We start from the raw sequence: 7876 nt of genomic DNA, 5'->3' as shown, positions 1-7876 counted from the left end.
CGATCTCGGCTCGCTGCAGCCTCTGCCTCCTGGGTTCAAACAATTCTCCTGCCTCAGCCTCCCGAGTAGCTGGGATTACAGGCACGTGCCACCACACCTGGCTAATTTTTGTATTTTTAGTAGAGATGGGGTTTCGCCATGTTGACCAGGCTGGTATTGAACTCCTGACCTCAGGTGAGCTGCCCACCTCGGCCTCCCAAAGTGCTGGGATTATAGGTCTTATCTACACTCTTGAAGTTATTTTGTCCATTCTGTATGTATGGTGGAAATACTGAATATACATATAATGGTATGTTACTGTACCTCTCTACTCAACTCTGCATTCATTAATACAACATTGATAGCTTGAAATCAGCCATTGTGGGAGTATTTGCACCATGGAAATCAGCAAATGCTACAGGTCAGACTTTTTTTTTCTCAGGAAGCTGGTTGTTAAGTATTTAGCAGTACATCACTGGCTGGGACCGAAATGCTGATACAGACAAGGGTGGACTTCATGGCATCTCACAACTTTTTAACCTGAATCTTGTTTCAAGAGACTCAGCTAGGTGATCTTCAAACTACAGCAAGTCTAAATGGATGAGATTAACATTCTCCTGCTGGGAGGACTCTGTGAAACCCTGCCTGCCCTTGCAGGTCAGGATAGGGACCATACAGAGCCATAGGTGCTGCCCATCATTCCTGCATTCATGACTCAGAAGAACCCTGTCATGTACTTCACCTAGGGCAGTTTGGAGGTCAGGTCAGTGGCTGTCCAGTCTGCCTCACCAGGCAAATAGGCATTCTAGAAAGAATTGTCTGAGAGGGATAGAGAGCAGCTGCTCCATACAGTAACCACAACAACACCATTAATCTCACCCTAGAGTCTTGAGCCTTTGCAAAGACAGGTACCATTTCAAAGGCAGAATCTTAAGTTTTAGGGGGTATCTCAATCTGAACTTGTGTGTGGGGCCATCTAGCACTCAAATTTTCCTGTTGGCACTCTCATTATTTATGAAAAAGAAAACAAGTAGAACTTTGATTCAGTGGCAGGATGGAATCACTACCTACTCCTGCTCAATTGCATCCAGTTGTACAGTTCTAGCAGATCCAGGAACTCACAGAATCTGAACTCAGTAGGTTATTTAGCTTTGTATGCAAGAGGACTAGTGAAAGACAGCATTTCAAGCTGGACTGGGACGGTACATATATTTGGGGCTGTCCTGTTGCAGAGAGCACTAGATGATGATCAAAGGCTCAGGCTTCCCTTCTATAGTGTAGAGTTGTTGCTGGAAAGAGGCTTCCCAGCCAGAAACTACCACTTCCAAGCTCTGTCGCACCTGTAGGCAGGATCATTTGACCAGTTCTTACCAGTACAACATGTAAACATGACGTGTATCATTTTAGGGCCAAAGTGATTGAGTAACGGGTATGTGATTCTTCACACTTTCATGTGCTGCTGAAACACTAGGGTGACCTTAAAGCCACAAGATGGCAGAGCCATAAGATGGAAATAGCTGGGTCCTTGAGTCACTTGGAGGAGAGTCACAGTCTCTCTAACAGACTGATGAGAGAAACTTACATTGTGCTAAACCACCAAGATGTAGTTGTTTGTTATAGCAATTAGTGTTATTTTGATAATACATGTTCTCTGGCCTGTGCAATACTCCAAGTAAATTCTAAGGCCTTGTTATTATTATCCTCCTCAACCTCCTGAACCAAGGAGTGGTTGTCTATCTCATTCTCTAAGATATTCTGTTTCATTTAGAATGAGCCCTTGATCTGAGTAATCCTGGTACCAACCAAAGACTAAGGGAAATCAAATACTGCCCCTCCCACCTTAGGAAATTATTCATTTGGTGATATTTTGAATCATATGCTCCATTTCAGGCTGCCAGGGAGCACACCTGTGCCAGCACAGCCTTAAGAGGGTCCCCAGCAAAGGCACAATGAACCCAGGTGCCTAGGCCTTACTGCCACCCTGGAAGACAGCCTGACAATCAATCTGCTTGTTGAGGCTTTTGGTGGGGCTGTATCTGGCCCAGTGTTCTAAGGGACAAAAAAAAAAAAAAAAAAAAAAAAAAAAAAATGCAGAACCAAGGATAGACCAGGGAAATCTCTGGGGTACAGTTACCCAAGACTTTGTAATACACTGTTATCCTTCCCTTCTCAGGGTCACAATGCCACATTTGCTGACAGGTAGATGTCCTGACTAATGTAGTCCACTTTCTACGCTGCCACTTCAGTTCTATTACCTGCTGCCCCATTGTCTGATGCCTGCAGGAGCTGCTCCAGTTCATTGACTTGCACTGCCATGCTCTGTTGAATCAAAACTCCACCTATTTTGTGCCTTTCCCAGGGTCTTCAACTACCATTTGACCCATCTATTGCTTACCTCCGTCACATAAACGGTTACAGCAGCTAGCATTATTTTGATTGATACATGTTCACACATGAAGTGTGTTGAACCAGGCCCTCAAATAGTAGCCCTGACATTCTGCCTGCTGCGCCGGCAAGACTCTTGAGCCCTCTGCTCCTTGATAGCCAAGTTTGATGTCTTATACAGTTCTACCGGGAGCCCCTAGCCATTTCAATAATGAAAGACACTGTTTCTACTACTTTCCTGTACCACCCAGTACTTGCAGGTCAGTGTCTTTGAGAACTACAGGCTGCCTGATACCTTGCAGGATGCACCTCTAAAAACAAATAGTCATTGCTGAGATGGGGAGGGCAGAGGGCTGCTGTTGGCATGGAACCTGATGTGGTTTTCCTCCTGTTCCATGTTCTGCTTACCTTCCCCAAAGCAACCCTGATGCATATGAGAGGACCTGTTCCTGGCCCCATTCCAGATCTCTGAAACCATTAGCCACCCTCACTGCTGCCTGAGTGCCACCACAGGAAGATGTAAGAGTTTCTCCAGCTCCTGGTAGGCAGTTGGCTCCCTGCTCTCACACCATCACCCACTTCACCACTAACAACCACCAAGAGACCAATCGAGAGAGGGAGGCTGAAATAAGAATTGATCATTCATTTAGTCAGCAAATATGTGACAGATGCTGTGCTAGGCTCTAGGGATATAACAGTGAACAAAACCAAGTCCTTCTCCCATGTAGCTGATGGTCTGGTGGTGGAATACATCCAATAAACACATCACTAAATAAATTACATTCAATGGGCATAAGGGAGGACATTTTGCTAAGTGAAATAAGCCAGTCACGAAAAGACAAATAGCATGTGATGCTACTTATAAGAGGTATCCATAATAGTAAAACTCATAGAAGCAGAAAATAGAATGGTGCTTGCCAGGGTTTGGGGTGAGGGGATAATACGGGAGTTGCTGTTCAATGGGTATGAAGTTTCAGTTATGAAAGATGAATAAGTTTTAGAGATCTGCTGTACAACCTAGTACCAGTGGTTAACAATATGGTATTGTGCACTTCAAAATTTGTTTAGGGTAGATCTCATGGTAAGCATTCTTAATACATACACACATATATCACACACACGCACACACACACACACACACACACACACAAAAACCAAAGGGACACAAGGAAACTTTGGGAGGTGTTGGATATGTCTATTACCTTGTTTGTAGTGATGGTATTGTGGGTGTTTGCATATGTGCAAACTCATCAAATTGTACACATGAAATGTTAGGTTGGTGCAATTCTTTGTATATTGATTATGCTTTAATAAAGCTGTTTTAAAAATAAAGCAGAGTAAGGGGATGGAGAATGACTGGAAGAGGGGTTGCTGTTTTAGATAGAGTGGGCAGGGAAGTCTTCTCAGAGATGCTGACATTTGAATTAAGTCCTGAATGCAGTGAGGTAGCAACGCATGGGGCAAGAATGTTTCAAGAGAGGGGACAGCATGTGCTAAATGGCCTGAGATATGAATGAGCATGGTATGTTTGAGAAACAGGAAGAAGGCAGAGTTACCAGAGCCACCTTCTATTTAAATGACTCAGAACTAGTTACCCCTCATGCCTTACACTCCCACTTATCTGTTGCCACAAGAAGGAAGTTCAAGCCTCCCATTATCACCTGGACCATTCATTATCTTTGCTTAGCTTAGTACATCTCCTAATTGATCCTTCCTTCTCCCTGCTTGTATCAATAACCTCACTTTTGTTTCTTAGGCCTAAGAGAAGCAATCAGAAGAGAAGTAGCTCATCTTCCCACAATCAGATCTGTCACTTTACCAGCATCTATCCTCATCCCCTCTGCTGTTCCTCTTGATACAAAGGATAAACTGACTATGCCCCAGCACTTACACCCTCCTGCCAATTCAAGGACTTTACTCCCATAAAAAACAAAAAACCGAACAACAAAAAAAACCCTCTTTCTCTTGCAGTCATAAGCATTTTCTTGTCTGCTGGATCAGTCCCATCAGTTTAGCAATATGTTTGTCTATACCCCATGCCCACCGCCAACTAATCCCAAATTCTCTGTTAACCTCTTTGGTGAAGCTCTGCAAAGAATTGGCTGTACCTTCTGGCTCCACTTTCTCATTTCTCATTTTTTTTTTTTCAGACGGAGTCTGTGCCCGGCCTCTCATTCTTTTTTTTTAACCCTTTCCTCTCAAATTTGTATTAAGGTTCCCAAGACTACCATCTTGCTAAATCTCATGAACTTGGAAACATTTGACATAGTTCATTTGACTTTGTTCTCTTTGAGACACCTTTTTTTTTGAGACAGCCTCACTCTGTCGCCCAGGCTGGAATGCAGTGGCGCAATCTCGACTCACAGCAACCTCTGCCTCCTAGGTTCAAGAGATTCTCCTGCCTCAGCCTCCTAAGTAGCTGGGACTACAGGTGCACACCACCATGCCCAGCTAATTTTTGTATTTTTAGTAGAGACGGGGTTTCACCATGTTGGCCAGGCTGGTCTTGAACTCCTGACCTTGGGTGATCCTCCCGCCTTGGCCTTCCAAAGTGCTGGGATTACCGGCATGAACCACCATGCCCAGCCTTTGGAACACTTTTTTGGCTTGGCTTCTGGAAAACCACAGTCTCCTGGTTGCCCTCCCTTCTTACTGCCTACTCTTTCTCAGTCTCTTTGATTGCTCCAACTCCTCTTCCTCAACTCAAAATGTTAAGAGTGACCCAAAGTTTAGTCTTCAGAACTCTTCTGTTTACATTTACTTCCTGGATGAGCTCATCCAATCTCATGGCTTTAAATAACATCTATATACTCCAAAGTTATATCTCTAGCCCTGACCCCCTCCACTAAGCTCCAGATTTGTATATCTGACTATACATATGACATCTCCATTTGGATATCTAGTAGATGTCTCAAACTGTTTCAAAAAATAGCCCCTATTTCTCCTACCTTAAAACTGCTCCTTCCCCAGCCTATCCCAATGGTCAGTGATACCACTATTTATCCAGTGTCTCAGATGAGAGGTATCTTTGAATTTTCTCTTTCCCTCAAACCCCAGATCCAATGCATCAGCAGCACCTATCAGTTCTACCTCTCACCATCTCCACTGCTATTTCCCTAGTACAAGCCACTGTCACCTTTCACCAGGAAGACTGCAGTAGTTTCTTAACTGGGATCTCTGATTTCACTCCTAGCCCCATAAGGATTTTTCACACATCAGCCAGAGTGGTCTTCTAAAATTTTTGAACTTTACTATGTCACTCTTCTAGTTAGAACCCTTCATGTGATGGCTTCTTAACATTGTATTTAAAATAAAATCCAAATTTTCCCATGGCCCACAAAGCCCTATGTAATCTGGCCTCGGCCTACTTCTCCAACTCTTTCTCCTGTCTCTTTACCTTGGTCAGTCAGCTTTGTCTGGTTTTCTTTGAAGGGACCAAGCTCATTCCTGCCTCAGGGCCTTTGTACTTGGTGTTTCTTCTGCATGAAACAATCTTCCCTAAGATGTTCCCATGACTTCACTTAATTTGGGTCTCTGAACAAACACCACTTTTTCAGAGGAGTCTTCTCTAATCACTAAATCTGAAGTAGCTGCCCCGCCATCAATCTCAATCCCCTTGTCCCATTTTATTTTTCTTCACAGAACTCACCATATATAACTTCATGTATTTGTTAATTTGCCTACTTGTTTTGTCCCTCTTCTCCAATGGAATTTAAGCTCCTGAGGGCAGAGATACCATCTGGCTTGTTAACAACTATGTTGCTAACACCTGGAGCAGTGCTGACACACAGAAGGTACTCATTTGTTGAATGGCTGAATAAATTCCACTGTTTTCTGCTTTCATCCCTCAGTCTGCACACATCCACCTAGTCTTTCACCATTCCTCACTAGGCCCAGTCCACCTAGACCGCTGCACACACCACACCCTCAGGAATTGAAAGCCTAAGTATATGGTTACGGGAGACTCTGGACTTCCAGGCCCATCCAATGGACTCCAGCAGGAGGTTTATGGGCCAGAGGGATACTCATAAGAGCCCAAGTCTCCCCTTAAGTATCTCTCAGAAGCCTTGCAAGCTCCCATGGAGCCAATCCAGCTGCAGCCTCAGCTTGCCTAGCAAAAGCCTGAGGCTAGAGGAATGAGTGTATTTAAGTGAACTTTGCTTATTTTCTATACTACATCTCATTCCAGAAGGGATTTGAGCTGGGTGGCTTACTTAAACACTGGGTTCGTCTGTAATTTCAGCACTTTGGGAGGCCAAGGCAGAAGGATTGCTTGAGCCCAAGAGTTCAAAATCAGCCTGAGCAACATAGTGAGACCCTGTCTTTACAATAAAAATAAAAATTAGAAAATCAGCCGGCATGGTGCCCATGCCTGTAGTAGTCCCAGCTACTTGGGAGGCTGAAGCAGGAGGATCACTTGAGCCCAGGATGTCGAGACTGCAGTAAGCTATGATCACATCACTGCACTCCAGCCTGGAGGAACAGAGCGAGACTCTGTCAAAAAACAAACAAACAAACAAACAAACCTCTCTCATATCTATTCTAACAACACATCCTATGCAACACATAAAAGGGGCACATTAGCACATACTCACCACTGACAGTGTTAGATCTGCACCATACTCCTCAATTTGCTCATAGTTGATATCATCCCATTCCTCACCTTTCTGGCTTTCCAATGCTTTCATTTTTGTCCTTGTCTAGTCCTTGTCTACATTTCAGACTTGTTTTTTTTTTTTTCCTGGCAATGATACTGACTCTTATATGTTTGTGATTATCCGCTTTAGCTGCACCACCTCTGGCCACTTTGGGTTTTTTGTTTTTTGTAGAGACGGGGTCTCACCATGTTGCCTAGGCTGATCTTGAATTCCTTGCCTCAAGTGATACTCCTGCCTGGGCCTTCCAAAGGGCTGAGATTATGGGTGTGAGCCACTGCACCTGGCCCTTCTCAGGACACTTTGGAAAATGCCTCCGCTGGACTCACTCTGACTCCAAATGAGGTAATATATGGTCAACCCATAGCCTTGGGGAAATTTGGGGACCCCTTTTCTCTCAAACTTGAAAGAAATCTCCACCATTTCCAAATCCATGAATATGTGGGAAAGAAAGTCTTATTGGCTGCAGGAGAGGAGTAAAACAGTTCACAGACACCTTGATGTTCACTAGTAACTGCCTGAATAGAGCTAGAAGGAAATGGGATGACGGTTAGTTTCAACTCCTAGATCAGGAGTTTGAGATCTCAGGCTGTGAAGATCCCAGCCAGAGTTCTCCTACTTTACAATGTGTACTGGCATTACAGTGGCCCCAAGACTACACTTATTGGGAGAATGGGATGAAACCTGATGATTCCTTTTTCTTCTCTTGGTTTTTCTGTTTTGATGATGCTTGCTCTCCAATTATAGTATTTGCTCTTAAATAGCTATGGGGAACTGTGAACTTCAGTTTCCTTGTTTGTAAAATATAAATTATAATCTCTATTTCTGAGAGTTGTGAGGAGTAAATGAGAATACAT

The sequence above is a fragment of the Mandrillus leucophaeus genome, unplaced genomic scaffold (genome assembly GCF_000951045.1).
Source record: "Mandrillus leucophaeus isolate KB7577 unplaced genomic scaffold, Mleu.le_1.0 Scaffold797, whole genome shotgun sequence".
Taxonomy (NCBI): Eukaryota; Metazoa; Chordata; class Mammalia; order Primates; family Cercopithecidae; genus Mandrillus; species Mandrillus leucophaeus.
The sequence above is the reverse complement of the archived record's forward strand: the minus strand, read 5'-3'. Positions refer to the sequence as shown.